This window comes from Pseudopipra pipra, chromosome Z, assembly GCF_036250125.1.
Source record: "Pseudopipra pipra isolate bDixPip1 chromosome Z, bDixPip1.hap1, whole genome shotgun sequence".
In the NCBI taxonomy this organism is placed as follows: domain Eukaryota; kingdom Metazoa; phylum Chordata; class Aves; order Passeriformes; family Pipridae; genus Pseudopipra; species Pseudopipra pipra.
Genome location: NC_087581.1, coordinates 57,736,015 through 57,757,767, shown reverse-complemented (window position 1 = coordinate 57,757,767; position 21,753 = coordinate 57,736,015). Strand labels below are relative to the sequence as shown.

Here is a 21,753-nt window from a genome sequence, read left to right as displayed (position 1 = left end):
TTAATTGTTAATGTGAAGTCATAATCAAGTCAAATAAGTTTTGCAGATAAATTCTTTGTTCTTGAACTCTTGATTTGGAGCTGCTCATTCAATATTAAAGAAGGAAACAGAGATTCTATGGCACACTGTCACACTAGTATCAGTGTTATTTGTTACAAGAATGAGAACAGAGTCCTGTTTATTACCCCTTGAGGTAATAAAATTAATTTTCTCCACTGTACTTCATCATTTGAATGTGGAGCAGCTGTAAAGAACTTCCTTGTATCTTTCCAGTGCTTCCACAAATGTATTCTGATAGCAGAGGAGCAGCTTAAGGGTTCTGTTTTCCCTTCAGACTCTGGACAATGGCATCATTTGGTGGGCTTTGTTATGTCAATTGCCATCCAGCTTGTGAACTCTTCCCATCTGTTCCTGTCTTGTTTCCTTGTTGCAGATGCACTAATGAAAAGCACTGGTCATGCACAGCTGCTCTGTGCATTCATCATTAGGAGACAGAATCAGTAAATAGATAAGCAGTTAAACTCTGCCAGGTCTTCACAGAGAATGTGAAAATGATCTCTTCTTGTCCCAAGAGGACTATTTGGGGCAGTCTTTGACAGCCCCAGGGAGAGCCAGCACAAAAAAAATAGGGTCCAGAAACTGCAAACTGTGCAAAGCCATCAACAATGGGATTATGATGATTTTACAATGAAATACTTCACATGAACAGCTGAACAGGTCGATCAAGAAGAGAAAATTTTACTGGCCCACCCGGGAGTGTACATGGAGTAAGAGGATTATACTGCTTATAGGCAAGTGAAAACAGCAGAATGATTGTTGTTTTGGAATGTTCTTTGGAAATTTTTTAAGCAAGTCATTTTAACTCTTCTTTTGAGATAAAGTTTCTTTGCAGAAACTGAAAACAGTGATGCAATAACAAGCTAATCAGAGGTTACACTTCTTTTTTACAGAGGAAAAAGGCAAGACATAAAATATTTTATTCTGGAATGAAAAAAGAATTAGCTTTATCAAATAAAATTTTTGTGTATTTGACCTGTCAGGAAAAAAAAACATCTGTACACGTTGATTTGAATGTTTTGTCTGTATTTCTGTTCAGCCCACCAGCTGAAGCAGCTGTGAGTGTTTTGCTGTCTTTCCAAGGACATTATTTTGTTTACATTTCATCCCAGACTTAATTTCTTCTAACTGTGAAATGAGGTAAATTAAAACGCCAGCAAGTTCTGAAGTAACTTTGTGATGCAACCCTCTTTTTGACTTTAAGGCATGTGGAGTAAATATGCAGCAGAGTGCAGAATGAAAAATTGCCATAGCATGCTGAATGTCATGCTGAATACATATGCTGAAAGGAAATATCTTCAATTTAATTGGCTCCAGTTCCTCTTCTGTGTTTTCCATCTTTTCTCTCTAATTCTGGCAATTTAAACTGTACTAAAAAACGTACATTCAGGTTCTAATCCCCATTTGAAAGACCTGTAATTATTATGAACTCAGCCACATAATACTACAGCTATGTACTTGTTTGAGCTTATTTCCAAAATGATCTGAGTAATTGTACTGATTGATTCCTTGCCCAGTTGGACATCATCAACAGATATAACATCCCAACGTCTCTTCTGTCTCTGTTGTTGTTTTAAGCATGCTCATTAAAAATCAGATCTAGCCTCATAAAAATACAATATCAAACAATATAACTTCTAAAGATAAATCAGGCCTAAATAATAAACAAATAAAGAAAAGAAAGAAAGAAAAACCCCTAAACCACTAAACCTTTTTTGTGATATTACAGAATGCAGCAAAGCACACTGAAATCAATTCGCTCGTATTATCAAGTATCCAGTTATTTTATTACACAATAAATATTAGTTGATTTGTCTGTATTTGTAGAAGATGAAATACAGCAAGGAACACAAAGCTATGGAGACAGAAGTGTAAGTATTGATTATTTTTTGTTTAAATTGTTTTTTTCCTTCTGGTTTACGGTTTTGATTGATCTTCATTTTAGGCAGAAGTAACAACAGAGAATGCAAGGGAAGGGTTCCAAAGGAAAGTAAGCTATTCTCTAAAATATGTGTACTATAGGGCTGTTAAGATGTATTTTGGAAGAGTATTTAGTTCAGACAGTTTTTCTCTGCACAAATTTCAGTGGATGGCAAATGGAACAATTGATCTTATTTTCTATGTGATTTCTAATTTTCATATGAGTTGCTTTCAGAAGGGTAACAGAGAGGCCATAGGTGTCCATGCGAGTAGATTGTATATACTGCTCATGGCAAGTAGTCATAGCACTGGAACCCTGAAACACTTTTTCAAGTCCTTTGTGTTTCTCTGCAGAGTAAAGAGAGGGCAAAAAAGGCAGCTTACATAGGAATTAGGTTCAATAAGCTATACTCTTCACTGTTCTAGTCTCTGTAGCTATTATAAACAGATACATTGTTGTTGTGCTGATAGTAAGCTTTGCATAATTTCAAATTAATTTTCCACTATTCTAAATTTGTATTGACCCTACAGCCTCTCAAAGCAGCCTGTTCCTCTCATTTGACACAATGTCTTCATTGTGTCAAAGTTTGTCATGGAGAATGAAGATTCGTGTATTTTGTTGCACTAAATCAGTACAAGATTGAAAAAGTCAGAGACCTCCATGTTGGTGCATGCAGGTTAAGATTTCTCATTTTCTCCGCAATATTTCTAGATGGTCCCTGCCATCCAACTTGGATGAATTAAAACCAATTCAAATCACCTTCTAATGCCCATATTTTACATGGCAAAGAATGGGATAATTGATCATAGATGTATAAAAATGACTAATATGAAAATCCTGAAACTTTCCTACACCTTCTGCTTAGCCCAGACATTTTTTTTCCCCCAGTGATCTGAAATAAGGTTAAAGTTTGTATGAAGACTGCTTTGGAAGTACCATAGATTATGGAAGAGTTTGGATTTAATGTCTAAGCTATAAAGAAAGCTATTAGCATCTTTGGTACTGAAGAACAGCAGATGCTCTCAAAGCTGGCATCTACTTTCCAAGAGCAGCCCGAGGGGCCAGTGGTAACCATAAAGGACCATGAGAGTATATTCACTGTGGATTAGATACTTAGTTTGCTATATCTGGGGATATTGCTCTAGTATGTTTAAGAGCTCAATGCCTGTGATTTTTTCTCTAGTCTTAAGTGTGTTGTTGTAAGACAAATAATTAACAATAACTAATCTTTCTTCATATAGGTATATCTTCTTTCACATTCAAAGATAAAAGTTCTTCCCAAGCAGATTTGAAGATGAGTCATGATGACCCATGATAAAAGAGAAAGTTGCTGTGAGTCTAAGCATTGTATGAAAAGAAGCAATCCTGTTGCTTCCAGCAACTGGACACTGCTGGCTGTTGCAGAAACACTCCCAATTAGACCAGTTATCCACCAGATGGTGTACTAATGCTAACAACAGGCATTCATTTTTCAAATTGTTCTGAACTGCAGAAATGAGAAATAATCCTTTCTTATGCTCAAATTTGCACCAGCATCTTCTGTATATTTTATTGCTGATATCTATCATGAACTGTCCCATCTATGTAGCTCTTTGTTGACTTCTGATTGCTATAGTAAATGCTAAAAATGTGTCTTTTAAATCCTGGAACACTTGCTTGACTACTTAAAGATGAATAATGGGTGAGGGTGCACCAAAGAAACCCCATTTTGTAGCTAGTGAAAAGAGTCTTTGGTGGTGAAGACATGATAGCCAGCTTTTCTGAAATTCTTTTTCCTGATATACCATATAGCACATATCAGCACGTGCTAGTGATGAAGCTCGTCATACCCCAGGTCTTGTAGTAAATCCACAGATGTTTCCTACAGCAGGGTATGATAGTCCCAGGCATTCAGTTTTTTGTTTTCTTCTATGAGAGTTCATTCAGATCATAGAACTGTGTCTGACATTTCTTAATTCCTGCAGATAAAGTTACTGTATTAGACACAATTATTGTTATGGATGTCCTCAGAATATTTGGGTTTAAAATCAATGGAAACATTAATCTGTCAAGGAAGCCTAAATTTATCAACCTGCATTTTTTGCAAATTCTTTTTATTTAACATCTCTAAACATGCTAAATAAATATGAAAAAAGATATATGCATTCAAACCTGGAACTTCAAAGTAAATGCAGATAAGTTTAAGTGATTTTTTTCCTTATTTATGCTGTAGGTGATAACTTGTGTTCATCTGACTGTGTGTATTGTCTAACATAAAAAAAAAAAATGTATCCAAAAGAGTTAGACTCTGATCTAGTAAAATTTTAGTGATATATGTAGTTTTTAGGCCTCAATCCTATGCATAGATTTAACTAAGTTGAGAATGTTTGGTCATAGAAGACTTTAAAGTTTTTAGAAGTTTTTAAAATAATTTGAATTTTCACCTCTCCACTAGTTTTGATACTTACAAAAGAATATTTTTGTCATGTTTGTTTCTTAAAGCAATTGTCAACTATTTCAATAATTGAACAACATGAATTTCAAAATGCTCTCTGCTTTTGTGCTATTTGATCCCCTGCTACACTAATAATGGCAAAAATCATTTTCTGTAACTCAGAGTTTACTTTGAAAAGTTCTCTGCTAAGCAAACAAAATCATGAGGTGTTTGGATGACACGCAAACAAAAAAAATTGGACTATCTCAGTCCTTAACAGTGGTGCAAATGTATACTTTCATGTTAGTGAAATGAGCTGCAAATATTGCACATGATGCTGTGCAGAAATCCCCCTTCACGGGTGACTGGTGTTGGGCAAAGCAGTTGGTCATAAGAAAGACTTAAGAAACCCTGAGAAAGAGGCTGCTTTTGTAACTGAGTGGCTGCAGACCACTCTGCAGCTGTGGCTTTACTGGAACCAGCAATGCAAGTGTGTGGACTTGGTGCTGCTGATGTCTACTGTCAAGCAGGAGCCTTTTTTCCAACCTACCATGCCAGTGCTAAGAACCTGCCCTACTATCAAAGCGCTGTTATCCTCCACAGTAGCATGGAAAAGTTTGTAACTCTTATACCCACTCTAACAAGTCAGTGAATTGCACAAACTTCTGAAGACAGATGCTTCTAAATGAAGAAGTTCGTGGGACTATTCAAGGATGTCTCAGTAAGGATGTCTGTTTTCTTATAAATCATTTATTTGGTAATATAAGTATATGCTGATGAAGAGTAGAAGTTCCTTGTTGCATAAGTAAGTTTGCATCTCAGGTGGATTTGCAAATTTGATGTGCGAGTGAAATTAAAAACAAGCAGACCTACAGCAAGCAAGCAAATCTCGGAACAGACTCTTCAAACATTTTTCTCTCCACTTATAATGCTGTTTACCATTAATGAAGTTTAGTGATTTTACTATTTCTGACAATATCTCAGTTTGGTACTGTTTTCTGTGATTCTGGAAATTTATGTAAAACCTTACTGTGAAAAAGCTTTGGTTCTTTTTCAACTAATGTAGTGCTTTAAGAATACTATTTCCTTTCAGATTTAAGCATCAATCATATCTCCAATTATATGTTTCTAAAAGCACATTGATGGATTGCCATTTTATTTAGTCAAATAGCAGTAATATTCAAAAAAACCCCTGACCAATCTTCTAAGCTGAGAAATAAATACCTTCATAAAACTTGATACAGGTTCTGTATTCTGGACTTAAGCCTATCAAAGATGGCCTAAAAAGGCAAAATGAGAATCTGAATGTCACTCTTCTTAACTGGATATAGTGAAATATAGGAGGAGTTTATCTGCAAAACTAAAAAAAAAATGGTATGACAAACTTACAGGCCAGAGAACTCTTTTTGGTGCATAGGGAAGTACATGTCCTTCTGATGATGTATCAGAACATGGACTCCTGAGTGACTGAGTGAGCTATACAGTTATCATTTTCCCCCCTTTTCTTTTATAATTTTATTTTATTTCCAAACCAAATTTATGTTTTTAAATTCAGGATTCAAAATTCTATGACAAATTCAGATATGATAGATCTCTGGGACAGAGATGTAAGATTTTTTGCTATGCCTCTGCAGTCTTCCAGTCATGAGAGGATCTAAATTCACAGAAATAAGGCTATACATTAGAAATCAAGCTCCATACTAATGTGGTGGATAAGTCAACTTAGATGAATTGCACAGTGAAGAATTGGTATTGACCTGGCACAAGTCATCAGATACAACTGTCTGATTTAAAAAATGATCCTGGTAGCACAGCAAGTTTAATCAAGCAAGTAGGTAGTTTTTTGGGTGGAGGAAATAAATTTAAAATTGTTAAAAGCCACTATTTGTATATTTTTATTACTTTTCTTGCACAGTTAAGCAGGATTGTTAATTACCTTTCAATTATTGTTTAAAAAGTGTCCTCTTTTTCATCTTAGTGAGATTACTTGATGATCTTTTACTGATCTCTTCTTCCTGGTATCCAGTGATAGGATATGTGAGAACGGTTCAAAACTGTTCTAGGGGAGGTTTAGACTGGACATCAGGAAGCATTTCTTTACCAAGAAGGCGGGCAAAATTGGAACACACTTCCTATGTGTGGTGGATGTCCCAGGCCTCACATTGTTTAACATGCATTTGGACAATGCCCTTAATAAACTGCTTTAGCTTTTGATCAGCCCAGAAATGGTCAGGCAGTTGGAGTAAATGATTGTTATAGGTCCCTTCCAGATGAACTATTCTATTCCTATTCCTATTCCTATTCCTATTCCTATTCCTATTCCTATTCCTATTCCTATTCCTATTCCTATTCCTATTCCTATTCCTATTCCTATTCCTATTCCTATTCCTATTCCTATTCCTATTCCTATTCCTATTCCTATTCCTATTCCTATTCCTATTCCTATTCCTATTCCTATTCCTATTCCTATTCCTATTCCTATTCCTATTCCTATTCTATTCTTCTAGTACAGTAGTGCTTATCATTTATTCCATTGATTTCACTGGAATGATTCCTTATATTCACAGAAACAGAGTAAGTGCTTTTGGGAGTAAAAACTCTCAGAATTTCAAAATGTAGCTGTGTAGATTATGTGAATCCTTCAATCCACATACTATACCAGCTTTTTGTCCTTCAGTGATAAGTCTTGAAAGTGGATTCTTGTCATTTAAGCATGCCAAATGCTCTTGCTTCAATAAATCAGTCAGTCGCAGTTCCTATTCTGTAATAAATCCAACTAGAAAATTAATCCCCAAATTTCTTTATATGAATGCTAAAAATCCACAAAAAACAAACCAACAGACAGGTATGGAAGCATCCATTATGACAAGATTGTATGAGGTAAAGTGTCTTGGGAAAATATTAGAAGCTTTATTGTTGTGATTTCATTGAACTCAAATATTATTACCCTATTGATGTCTCCTTTGATGAGAGACTTTAACAATCCCTACTTTGGAAGAGATACCCTGTTTGAGATTGTGCATCAAAAAAAGAGGGATAATGAGCTTTGAGCCAGTCCCTTGCCTCTAGGGTGAGCTGTTGCTACAGTATTGCACGACGTGTCTTTCCTGTTGATTGTTGTTAATAGCAATTCTGAGTCAACTACTACGTGAGTACTGATTTTTTTGTAAGAAAGGAGATATGAAAGTATAAACCTGTCGTGAACAACATGCCTAGCTTGCAATAGTTAACTTATCTGGTGGTAAAAGGGGTCCTTTCCTGTTCAAGAAGGAAATGAAGAAAAAAATTTTCAGACTTGTACAGGAAGAAGGAACATTATCTAGAATGGAGTTTCCTCTTGCAATACCCTTAATGGCTTTTATTCTGTTCTCATTTTTCTTTTGTTGGAATTTGCTGACTACCTGTCCATTCCATTAATTAATGTTGTTGATATGGTCATAATTTACAGTTATTGCTTCTATTTTTACCACAGAGGGACATGCAATTGACGAATTTACTGTTCATGCTCATTGCAAATCAGAAATGAGCTGTAAGATTAGCAAAGAAGGAAAGATCATGGTAGATTATTTCAAAAGTAGGAGTACAATTGGTATCGTAGAAGCTTATATTGTCGCTGCTTGGCGCTGTTATGTTTTACGTTTTGTTACCATATTCCAAATTCAAGCATTAAACAAAACAATTTTTCAGGTTGGTGTTTCAATTTTGTAGCTCAGATACAAGATTAGTTACCAAAATCTTATCTATCTGCTCAGTCATGTTGACTCTGCTTGCAGTCTCCAGACATTTCAGTGAAATCTCAGACACCCACTTTCAAGATAACCTGCTTTTAAAATTTCTGTGTAGTTACCTTTCACTTTTTATGCCCTACTCTAGAGGACATGTAAATGCAAATGTCATGTAAAAAAATGTCTTAAATAAAAGACATTACATTTATGTTTTGCTGTCGCATAATATTAGATTCAAGGGAAATTATTTTTACTTATCTCACCAGTCTTACTGGAATAGGCCATAGAGAATTCATAGAGACAGTGTTTGCTATATGACTTTGTGTGAATTTAGTTTTTTTTTTTTAGAATGTGTTTGCCAGCTGGGTAAAAAGACATATATCTTAATGTTTTGCATATGTGTCTATAATAACTTGATTTTTACTATTGAATATATTTTTGTATTATAACCTGAAAAGGGGAAGTAGCTCCTTGAACAGTGCAGCTGTTGGGCTGTTATGGATTTTGGTCTCCTAAGTCCATGACCAAAGCTTCCCTTTTAGCTAAAGCTTTTAGTTGACTGTTACAGTCTTGTTAGCGGCTGCGATGAGGTTCTTTAAATGGATACTACGAAGACGAGATTAAGGCACTAAATCCAAATGTTAAGGTCTCAGACAGAAAATGAACTTTATTTTTATCAATAAGTAAATGGTAAAAACAAGGGAAGAGGGGACGAAAAGGGGGAAAAATAAGGAAAGGGAAAAGCTACAAAAATAAATTACAAAAGGATTGCCACCACCAGTGACGGAAGAAACTGGGAGCATACGACCTCAGGCAGTCAGCAGGTGGTGAGCAGGGTGGATGGGCAGGTGGGACGGCGGTAGGCAGGTGAGATGGGCAGGCAGGCACGGGGGTCAGCAGCCAACTCTGGAATCTGAGTTGAATCCGACCAAGCTGGAGGCAAGCAGGAGAGGTGGAATGGAGGCAGGCAAGATGGAGTCAGACACGATGGAGCTAGGAGTGGGGCCAAGACCAGAGCAGACTGGAACACTGGAACCTGGTGGACTGGATCTTGAACACTATGTGTCCTGGGCCCAAACAAAACTGAACTCCGTCTGTCTTGGACCTGCAAAAGAAAGGCAACCAACAAAAAATCCCCTCTCTACTGGCAACACTGGGCACGGTCTTAAATACCCCATGGTCAATGCTCATTGGCCAGCTTGCCTCTGGGCAGACTCCTCTACGCTGCCGATTGGTTAGACCATCAGTATCTGGGCAGGTTGGCTTTGCCGAGGCAGGAAAATGTAACTTTTCTCTCCTGTAGACTCTCCAGGGGGGCTGGCAAGTAGTCTAAAAATGTCCTCTCAGGAGGATGAAGACAGCCCCTCCAGGAGTTAGAGTCTGCCGTTTTGATCACCAAACCAGTCAATGTGAAAACAACAAAAAGATTAAGAGATGAAACCATCTCTTACATAGGCTCTCTCTCTTTCGTGTAGAGCTCATTTTTATATCTAAAGAAATCTCTAGAAATAGAAAAGATTAGTCTGAATAACAACAAAAAAATAAATTAAGACTGGTTTAAAAATAAATTTTCAAGTATTTCTTCTTCTAATTTTTCAATTTTTCTTTCCATTTAGGTTACCATTGACCCAAAAAGTTTTTGTGCACCTATTCCCAGAATTTCTTTTCAGAACAACTGCTAAAACACTTAAAATCATGCTGGTGGAAATAAAAAAAAAAAAAAAAATCTCACCTATCATGATTGCCTGTGCCTCTTTGGAGGTGTGGTGGTCAAACCTTGGAGTGCAGCTTCCTCCACTCTCATGGCCTTGAGCAGGCCTGTCAGGGGAAAAGCATGCAAGGACCCTCCCTGTGGCCCCTCTGACTTCACTCAGCAGATGCATTTCAGCTTGGGCACTCATCCTTGGGCTGCATGTTCCCAGGCTTCTGCCTTGTGGACACTGACCCACTGGCTTGGCCTCAGACCTGCCCCTTCGCTGGGACTGGTGTGGTGGTCACAGGTCCCTTGGCTTCCCCTGGCTGTGGCTGTGACCCTGCACCACTCTCCTTGTTGGGGTGTTGTGGGACCTGTGCCCTCTTTGGTGAGGGCACAGGTGTTCTGGTCTCACTGCTACCCTCAGCTTCAGCTCCCACTTACCCCACAGCTGGTCCCTCTGGTCCCTTCCTGAGTCTTCCTGTGCAAGGTGGAACCACCCTGGTTTTTTTTTTTCCCAGAGCTCACTCGTTACAACAAGGGACAGTTTTGCAATTGGCATGCAAGCTGGAAAGGTCAGACATTGACATCTCCCCTCTCATTTTCATTATTTCTCCTTTATTGGAAATTTCCGTTCAACCTGTGCTAGAACATATTTAGTTATTCTTCTGAAAAATTAAAATATCTAATTTGAAAAGTCCTTGAGTCTTTAAAGTATGTACTTTTTATACATATATGTACTTATATGTACTTGCTTGACTTTGAAATTTAAGTATTAACTTTTAAGAAATAAGTTGTTAAAAACTTTCATTCTGTGAGACCTATCATGAGCAGATTAGGTGCTTCTCCAAGGAGCTGCTGTTCTTTCAAGTGAACTTCAGAAGCTCAGATTAACAATTGGATCCTAAGGAAAATACTCAAAAGCTGAAGTTGATGTGTTTTCTTTTTATCCTTTCTCCCAGTTGTTTAAGGCTGTACATTTCCCCATTTGTCAGGATAAATATCGTGAAAAAACCTTTACTTTCTTCAGAGCTGTAAGTTATAAAGAATTCCTTTGCTTTGTGTTGGTAGATTCCCAGCTTGTCTGTTTGCCTTTAGAAGAAGAAAAGATCTCATCACTTATTAGTCACAGAAATTTGTTTCCAGCTGAAGACTACAGACATGTTTCTTTGTGTGTAGGGAACAGATTTTCTTCTACTGGGTAAAGGCTGATAGGCCAGGAACAAGATGCATTCTAAAGTGATTTTGTACTGCACTTTATTATTACAGAAACTACTAGCTGGTTATTTGTTTCCTCCTTTATTTATACTAAGTGACCATAATGTATTCTCAACTGGATTTTGTGTGCTTTTTCAAATGGCTACAAAACTTTAAAGTAAATGTCCTCTAAATGTTCCTTTTTAATCAGTGTCATAGAATATGTCCACAAATATATCTATGTGGATGCAATTCAAATTCAAAAGGATGCAATTCATAGATCATTGCTTTCTTGAAAAGTAAACAAACAATAAACATTGAAGTCCAATAACCTTTATAATTATTATTGTTACTTTTAGGCATGAGTACGTTTCTATCAGAAATCTGCATTTAGAATTTTTTCTAATTCTATTTTTTTCTCTCAATGCATCTAATCTACTAATTTGTTATTTATTAATATTTATTCTAAAAAATAGAAATAGAATTAGAATTAGAATTGAATTAGAATTAGAATTAGAATTAGAATTAGAATTAGAATTAGAATTAGAATTAGAATTAGAATTAGAATTAGAAAAAAAATGAAAAAGTTTTAATAATTTGATTAGCAGATTTAAGTCGTGTTGGTTTTTTTTCCATCAGGAGTCTGATTCTTTGAACTGTTGATAGCCTCTTACATCCTCAGATGAAATGTATAGCAGCAGGTATTTTATATGAATGATGATTGGGAATAAATGTTCTGAAAAATGTATCTTGGCTGTGAAACATTCTGGTCATCCAGAAGGACTAGAACATTTACATGTGGGAACTACAGTTTTATTGTGGTAATCAGTCCCCAGTGCTCTGGGAAATGTGGCAACTGAATCATTTCAGAAACTTTCAGCTAAACCAACTTGCTCCTTCTGCTTTCTGTTTTCATGTATATAAATATTTATTATGGTTGAGTTCCCTAAAAATAGGAAACAGCAAAAATAAATAATGTAAAACTGTCAATTACTTCACTCTTGCTTTAAAACCCATAAACTCAGTGCTAAATATGCATTAAAAACTATTGTCACAGTGTTCAGGAAATATTATGGGTAAAGAAATTCTGTCTTTTCTGTTATGGATAAAAAAATCTGTTTTGATATCTTTGAAAAATACAGTATATAGAGAGATGATATTAATGGTTAGAGCTCTTGGTCAATGATTGTTACATTTACCAGAATCAGGTAAGTGTGCTAGTTTGGATTACTGTAAGAGAGCAAATGAATTTGCAAATACTGGTATGCAGAAAGCTTGCCGCCTATGGAAGAAAGTCTCAATGAGATCTTCTCTGCACAGAACAAGAGATCAAGAATGTTTTGCTCTACATGAAGAATAATATCCATGGCTGAGAAGATGTGAGGGAAGGAATAAAAAGAGCAAGTCCTTAGCAATGTTCGTGACTGTGGGGAAAATGTGGGAGAGCATGGGGAGGATACAGAATCAGAAGAGAAATGTTGAAGGACATGGAAAAGCTGAAGAAGCCTCAAAGAGGAAAAGAATAATAGAGGTAAACAAAGCAATAAGACAAGCACGGATTTTAATTTTTTTTTAACGTAGAATGAGAGAATATTGCATGTACTGCTTTGGAGAATGTCAAGCATCTGATTAATATGCTTTGCTTGCATTATGAAATAAAATTTTCAAAACAAAGATATAGATGGATGTATCCATTGTGTCCTAAACCTGAATGTTCAAAGAACTTAATCCTTACAAGAACTAATTCTCTTAATTGTACTTTTGTTTCTTAGTGAATTCAGGTTTAGGACAGCAAAATAGAAACAAATGAACAACATGGAGCAACTGGTCTAAAATAAGCTTTTATTGTTCCATTAAGTCCTTTTGGTAGGAGGCTAATATACCTCAGAAGGTAATCAGGTGTTTTAGATTAAATTTCAGCTGTTTAAGCCTCAAAACCTCAATTCTAAATCTAAACTTTGGTTTACACAGTAGTTATATCTTAGAAGCAAGAGCTAAGAAAGCAATACAGTAGCTTAGAGCTCTGCAAGTGAAATAACAGGTTTCTGCTATTGCCCTTCAGCATCAACATAAAAATATGCAGTTACCTTCAGGCTGCTTTTGTGTTTTGCTTTATACATTTTATATTAATATATTCTGTTCGGGATTTTCCTACAAACTCCAATACTGCCCTTACACACAAGTTTTGTGCCTTTCATTGAGCAATTCATATGCCATTCAGTGTCTTGTGTTGAAACAGCTACTGCAGGGCATTGCGGGTAATACAAAGAACTGTGACCCTATTTTTACTTTCTTGCTCTTTTTAGGATAATGATATTTTAGATATTAGGGTATTTAGGATATTGGAATCACAGAATATTCTGAGTTGGAAGGGACCGATAAGGATCACTGAGTCCAACTTTTAAGTGTGCACAGGACCATCCCCAACAATCACACCATGTGCCTAAGAGTATAATCCAAATGCTTCTTGAACTCTATCAGGCTTGGTGCTGTGACCACTTCCCTGGGGAGCCTGTTCAGTGCCCAACCACCCTCTGGGTGAAGAACCTCTTTTTAATATCCAAACTAAACCTCCCCTGACATAACTTCAGGCCATTCCCTCAGGTCCTGTCACTGCTCACCACAGATCAGTGTCTGCCTCTCCTCTTCCCCTCACCAGAGAGCTGTAGACTGCAGTCTCCTCTTCTCCAGGTTGAACAGACCAAGTGACTTCAGCCCCTCTCATACGGCTTCCCCTCAAGGCCTTCACCATCTTCGTTGCCCTCCTTTGGACATTGTCTAACAGCTTAATGTATTTCTCATGTTGCAGTGACCAAAATGGCACACAATATTCAAAGTGAGGCTGCACTGGTTGTCCTGGGTTACACAAAGGCTTTGGTATGCACCTTTTCTCTTTTCCCCAAATATGCCTGCTAATTTAGATTGTGGGAAGGGATTTAAGATAAGGGTGATACTCTATTATCCTAGAAGGAGAATGTATCCACAAGTGTGAAAAACTGGAATGCTGACAACTCAGACAATCCAGGTGCTGAAGGCGTGCACACCTGCCACCTCAGGCTACGAGCTGGGTGTCGTTTCTTTGTCCTTACACAAATGACTCATCTGTGATCACTCCACTGAGGAGACATCAGGACAACTCACTCACATGGCCTGAAGATATTCATCTCTGCTGATGGACATAATGGATCCACTTGTGCTTAGAAGGTGTCAAAGACTCTTGAAATGTCCTGTGATCCAGTATTAATCATCCAGTGAACAATTTCCTACCCCAGGGGAGGCCCCGGAAGTGTTCCCACCTACCCTGAGCCCAATAAAAGACCACACTCGGACTTCATTTGGTAGGTCAAGGATCTTCCCTCACTCCATGGGATTTCTATGATCTGGGCTTCTACCACCACCTCAGCAGATCAGGAGTACAACCACCACCAGGCCTCATCACTGGATCCGGAGGGTGTCTTGTGGATCCTTCCAATCGCTTGTGTGATCCACAGCCCTACTCCAACCACCTGCGCCAGCACTGCAGCTTCACACCAGTACTGACCCTCCAAACCACTGACCTCCAAACCTGGCAGGTTTTAATGGGCAGGGGGAGGCCGACCGCCATCTCATTTTGGTCCAGTGGGTGGGAGCTTGGGAATTTTCTCCTTACTGGTTAGCTTAACCCAGTTTTCTCAGTATTAGCATTCTTCTTGGTAGAGAGTTACTTTTTTTCGCTTCTGGGTGTATTTGGTCTCTCTCTCTCTCTCTCTCTCTCTCTATTGGAGAGAACTAAGGATATTAAACTTGAGAAAGGAGACTTCCGTCCAAGGTCTCTGCCCCTCCAAATTATCTCAAACTGAGACACCAGTGCAGAGCAGAGCAGGACAATCACCTCTGTTGACTGGCTGGCAATACTTTGCCTGATGCCCCCCCGGATATTGTTGGCCCTCCTGGCTGCCCTGGTGCTGCTGACTCATATTCAACTTGCCATTGACCAGGACCACCATGTCCCTTTCTGCAGTGCTGTTCTCCACCTTCTTGTTACCCAGTCTGTCAGTACATTCGGGCTTGCCCTATCCCATGACGGAGAGATTTATAGGAATCCAACTGGAGGAGCAGATCCTGCACAGTTTCAGGCTTGACTGGGAGTTGATCATTTTCGCAGTTGTGGTCCTCCAGCTCAGGGCACTGAGACCTCATTGGTCCATCATCCGTGTTGAAGACAGAGGCAAAGAAATGCTTTCTTGTCTCTGTCCCCATGGATTTATGCCTCCTTTTTTGACTCTCTATTTTACAACGAGATTTCATCATTATGCAGTCAAGGATGAGAAAAAAACTGGAATTAGCCTTTGAGGTGCATAAGGATAGGGGATGGAAGAAGCTTAGCACATGACAAAAAGAAGCAGGCTATCATAAGAACTAAAATCCAGTTTACACTTGTTGTGGAAGAGAGTTTCAAGATAAGTGTCAACAGTCCCAGCCCATCACAGTCCCATTTCATTGAAGAAAATATTTGCGGAACTTTCACCTGAGTTTGAAATAAAAAAAAAAAATGATTGTGGGTAAGAGAGATATTAATGATGTAGTAGATTTATTAGTCCAGGAAACCAGCAATGAACTTGAATATTTTGTCTTCTTCTTCTCTTTATTTGGAGAACTCTAAAAAACCACCCCCACAAAAATATTATATTATTTTATAATATCACTATATTTTATCATGTAACTATATCTTATCATTATTTTATCATATCATTATATTATCATATTTATGATGTCAAATATATAATGAAAAAATGGTAAGCAAATTTTTGAAGGAAGCATTTTTTTTTCTGCCGCATAATAATTCACATAAATAAATATTCTAAAGATTCTGAAAAGAGGTGAAATGAAAGTGGTGAGAGAGAATGATTATATAAAGGGCCAAGGAACATAGATGTTGAATGACGCTCTAGGAAGAAAATTTAATGCCAATTAATATTGACATTGGTGCGATCCTATTTTCTCCTCTAGCCTAATATGAAGGATTAAAAGTCTTTCCCTTTCCTGGGATCACACAACTGCTTAAGAGGTATTGTAATCATAGTTTGTGCCTGAATTCATCACAGAGAATATCTACAGAGCTCACAGAATTAGGAAATAGTTCTGCAAGACTGTATGCTGCTATCTCACTTATTTACAACTGCTTAGGAAGTAAAATGCAACTTTTTAATAGGATTCTTTTCTGGCTTGCAAAGCTGCTACATTAAATAAATACTCAAAACATCAACTAAGTATAAAAGCATAAATCAAGCTGACATCAGTGAGACATGAAAACATAAATCAAACTGACATGACTTAAATTACAGTACATATACATGCAGCCTTAGACTAATTGTAATTCTTAAATGTTCTTTTTTAAATAAAATGAATTAAGGAGACATGTCAATATAGCTTCAGCAGGCAGGCAGGCAGATTTAGGATTTTTACCTATATCTATTTTCTCTTCACCTTTTTTATTTTTGTTCTTGGCTCATGACAGTAGCTCCAAATCTTTGAATCATAGAACAGTTTGAGCTGGAAGAGACCTCATAGGTCATCTAGTCCAACTCCTCTGCAATGGGAACCACATCCACCACATCTCTGGGAAACCCGTGCCAGTATTTCATCACTCTCATTGTAGGAAAGAACTTCTTCCTTATATCTAGTCTGCATCTACCCTCCTTTAGCTTAAAACTGCTACCCCTTGTCCTATCGCCACAGGCCCTACTAGAAGTTTTGTCCCTGTCTTTCTTATGAGCTCTCTATAAGTACAAAAGGCCACAATAAGGTTTCCTTTGAGCCTTCTGAAGGCTGAATAATCACAACTTCCTCACACTTTCCTCATAGGAGAGGTGTTTCAACCTTCTGATTATCTTTTGTGACCCTCCTCTGGACCTGCTGCAACAGGTCCATGTCTTTCCTGTGCTGAGGACTCCAGAGATGAATGCAATGCTCCATGTGGAGTCTCATCAGTCTGGAGTAGAGGGCTCCTTTGTCTGAATGGTACATGCACCCACAGGTGCACATACTTAATAAACATGTGAAAGAGAATCTATCATTCACAGTTTATATAATAAGAATCCTTTTTAGTTCCCTAAAGTTAGATTTAGTTGTACTTTACCTCTTGTTTAAAAAGTGAAAAGTCTTTCAGTCTCACTAATGTTGTGTATCTACTCATAATAATCATACAAGCTCAAGGAAAAAATTCTCAAATATCAATCCAGAGTAAAAAACCCACTCAGTAAAAGCCCCTTAGTTTTCTGTTCTTATGACAATTTGCGTTTGTCTGTGACAATTTTTATTTGATGATTCAACCTAAACGAAGCATTTTAAGGAAGAATTTGGATATCTAAAATTGCCTTATGGCTGGACTATTATATAATTTTCACTTGTATCACTTAAATATTGGAAGGCCTGGTACTTTATATGTTTTTTAGACAGCACTGTTCAAGGTGCTGGTAAGGCATGGTAAGAGTGCTCAGAAAGCTTGGGTTTCACTGTCATCTCTGCCTCTCATTAGAGGCTTGATAACTAATTTCTGCTCATTTCACAGTGTGGCTTCCCTGCTTACTTATATTATAAAGTCTTTGATGTGAATATCCTCTCATATTGGGCCTAATTTCATTTGAAGGTATAAAATTGTATGGCAAAATCAGGTTTTTGACCAGCAGGCTCAGTGGTCCAATTCAATTGGATGGTGTGTGAGTACTAGTAAAAATGAGATGTCAGGAGAATCCTGCATGCAATGGGACTGTGGCCTCATTAATTCTGGATGTTTACATGAAAGACATGATCATGCAGGTGTTCTTTTGCTGCAGCCTTGTAAGATTTTCTAAATTCTGTGAAGGGTTCATTGACTTAATCAAGTAATTTTTTTGTGCTCAAAGACATCTTTGCAAGTAACGTAGAAGATTGTTTTTGTCGGAATTTACTTAGTGAACAAGACTATGAATCTTGAAATGAGTTTATCTGCAACAGAGGTAATTTAACTAGATTTATGACTATGTGTTCTGTTTTCCTCTCAGTAAAAAACAACATTTATTCAACCTAAAATGCTTTGTTTTTAAGCAGCCTCCTTAGCTGCATTATCTAGGTAAGGAACATATTTCTGAGAACTGAAGGAAACTGACAAAATACATGTGAAACAGTATCTCAGATTGCTTTTTTCTCAGCCATCATCTCACACTTAACTATGCCTTCCACTTTAGAACACCAAGTGCTGGGAAGAGAGTGTGTGCAGTAAGAAAGTTACATGACCTAAATAGAGATGCACTGCAAGTGTGTTTTTTAAGCTGTTTTTGTAATTTAGAAATTATTGTACAGTAAAATAACAAACAACAACAACAAAAAAAAAAACCAAAAGGACATCTGTAATGTACAAAAAGTATGAATTATTTTGTACAGTAGATACTTGTGCATAATAAATGTGAGACTTACCCTAATGCTATGCCATCTGGAATCCAGTCATTTCTATTGGAATGTTTATTTCCACGTGCTTTTAGTTTTGCTTCACTTTGCACTCTCTTTCCCAAAAGAAATGAATCAAAATTACTTCAAGCCCTCTCTAAACCTCAGAATGCAGGAAAATCTGTCATGTCTTGCAATAATTGTTTCTGTTCAAATCCAACCTGTAAGCCGAGGTTAATGTGTCCTGGTGTTCAGTAGCCTGTTTACTGGGATATGGATATGTGATAGCTGAGAAATACTAGCATGTACAGTATTAAAAGATAAGACTTACTCTGACTTCAGGTTGGTACTCACACAGATTATCAATCTGCCCATTTCATTGGAGATTTCTATAAGCTTTGAATTTCCTGGCACAGAAATGTGCTTGCAGTTTAGACGGTAACAGTCATTCTGGTCTATTCTAATTTAGTTGTAGAGATGAGCACTCATATAAAAACTGAAGTCTTAGTGGTATGTTTTTGGAGTGGAAAGGGGACCTTTAAGATTAAACTGTCTTTATGCTAAGTTCAACTCTGTCAAATTCAGTTTACCACATTGAACCTTTTCTGCTCGTTAGCATAACACTGGATATATAATAAATATAGAAATACAATCTAAATGTGTGAGGAGAGGTAGGAATGTCTGAAAACTTGTTAAAAGGCTCTGCTGGAAGACTGCTCATCCTTCTTTGGTTTAAAATCACAGAGTATTGATGTTAATTCATGGTACTGATACAAATTCTCTCCAGAATTAACAACAAAGGAGAGCCATGTGTTCTTCTTCACCTTTTTTCCTATTCTTTCTAAGACCTATCAATTTTCCTTTTTAGAGGGAGAAGCAATTTGTATACAGTGTAGCAGACAATTGTGCTGTCTGGATATTTTCTACTTCTGATCTTATCTAGTTCTGATTTTCCTCTAGTACCATGGTTCTCAGTAAAATTCTATTTTAACAAGATAAATATGAAAAAAATTATAAATATTAAAATATTTAATACATATATGGATAAATTCAGATTTGAATTAGAACTTAATTCCTCCAGAGCTGGTATTTATTTGAGAAAATTATTCATATGGATTAAATGTATAGTTTGAGCTGGATTCAGGTTAGAATAATGTGGAGTTACCCATATCACTTTTACTGGATAGATAATAGGTAGTCAAATTGTCGTGGTTTGAGACCCCCAAAAATCCAATTTCCAAGTCCAAGCCCCCCTCCCACAACTCACCCCAGTGTGAGAGGGGTTTTCCAGGCACAAGACAAGACTTAATATGGAGGGAAGGGAATTATATTACAATTATTACACAAATAAATATTATAATACAATTTATATACAATTCTAACTATCTATCCTATGGTAAAGAAATATTTATATTAGGCCAAGTCTCTCCTCTCCCTCCAATAAAATTTCAGAAGGGAAGAAGGGAAGATCTTTTCCACTTTCAGGGCAGCAGTGTCTCTCCTCTTCAAGGTAGCAGTTGTAGATGGAGTTGTTGTAGCTATAATCTCTCTCTCCATTACACACAAGGGGGTCTCCTCTCACCCCTCTTGGCCCTTCGGCTCCAATCGAAGGTCTCTTTCTCCCATGGACTGCAATTGCCGGGACAAAAGCTCGCCTCACCACAGTCATATCACGGAATGCAAGACATCCCATGAAAGTCCCTTCCTTGAGGGGTCAAGTTCCCCCGAGTCAGAATGTTTAGGGCAGCTCTCAGTTCAGTCTTTGCCCCAAGTGTCCTACCAGAGCTCCTTTGCTCTGTCTCAAACTGCCAGCGTGGCAGCAGAGGGTGGGCAAGGCTACCTCCTCCGCATTCCGTCCTGGTCTGGCTCTCAGGACGTCTCTGAGCTCTCAGCTCTTCTCTCTCTCTCTCTCTAGTTGCTGCTGCATTTCAGGACTCCCTAAGGGTTTGGAAGTCCACCCCTTCTCTCTAGGAGGTCTCAGGGTTTGGGGAAAGTAATTCAGTCTTACCCTAAAACGGTCTCTGTTGAGCTTAGTCCTCTCTCTCTCTCTCTGTCAGATACCTCTGTGTCTCTCAGCTTGGCTGCATGCCATCTTTGCTGCTTCCCTCTTATCTTCTTGGCTTTCTGCCACAGTTCTCTGTTCACTGCTGCTCTGCTGCTCTTTGCTGTCTCTTGCTGTCCACTCACAGCGAAGAAACTCCCCCCAACTCTTAGCCACAGTACTTGGCCCAGTTTAACACTGTTCAAAGTTCCTCCCAGCTGGGGCTGGTGGGGCCTTGGCCCCCAGCGGGGCTCCTGGCCCCTCTCTCCTCGTTGTCTCAGAGCATGGCTACTTCTCCTCTAGCTACATCATCTCCCTTCTTTTCTGGTCTGTTGCAGTATGTTGATTTCAAAGGAGCGAAATGTGGCTTCTCATTGGCCCTACACCAAGAAACACCACCCCCTCAGGGTTACTACTATTTTTTAACTCCAGGGGAAAACACTTTTTTCCCCACCACACAAATGTTTTTGTTTTCCAGAACTTTTCAAGCCATGATTACTTTTAGTATGGTGCCTCTGTATTATATCTATAACCTTTATGCCATTGTCTTGCAATAAAAGTGTAAAAGAGGTATAATATAATTTTTAAATATATTTTCAATTGAAAATCAAATTCATTATTCACACTATAACTCATCTGGACTGGTGAATTATTGTCTGTGTTTTGCTTTTCTTTTTAGACATAGGGTGTTCCTGAGTGATGAACTAATTAACTAACTTTGATTGATCTGGAAATGAGCAAAGGTCTAACTTCAGAACCCACCTGACAAAGGAGACAGAGGTCTATCCAATTTTTCCCTCAAATTACAAAACATTAGGTTTTCACTTCATACATTTAGTCTTTTAGTCCATGCAGTCTTACCCTTTTTCTTTTGGACAAGATGCCCACCAGCAAAATGCCAATTCTCGTTTAACTCTTAATGCATTTCCTTTCATGTTGATAATTACCATGATTGAACTCTTCCCTCTTCCATCACTTAGTACCTGCTTCTTGCTTAGATGTGTTCCATCAATTCAGAAAACTGAAGTGCTGGGTAAAAAGAGATCCCTTTTCCATTTTCCACCATTTCCTAATTCCTGCAAATTTCTCCATAAATAATATTTTCAGTCTCTGGTGGCACAGACTCACTTTAGACAGTCTCTAATTGTATGCCACTTTCAACTGTGGCCAAATCATCTCAGGAGGGATGAAACACCTGTTTCATCAAGAATATGTACTTTGAATTGTAATCCTTACTTTTAAATTCAGTACAAGTCTCCAAATAATTTTTCCATGATGCGGTTGTCTAGTCTGGCTGTCTCT

General features: G+C 37.7%; 1 long non-coding RNA gene across 1 annotated transcript; it reads right to left on the bottom strand.

The window, feature by feature from the left end:
• Positions 1-15,548: 15,548 nt before the first annotated feature.
• Positions 15,549-18,899, bottom strand: LOC135407074 (uncharacterized). Its single transcript, XR_010426674.1, has 2 exons — positions 18,441-18,899; positions 15,549-15,644 (listed from the first exon to the last, which is right to left on the bottom strand). It is a non-coding gene; the product is annotated as an uncharacterized LOC135407074 (long non-coding RNA).
• Between the last annotated feature and the right edge of the window lie 2,854 nt (positions 18,900-21,753).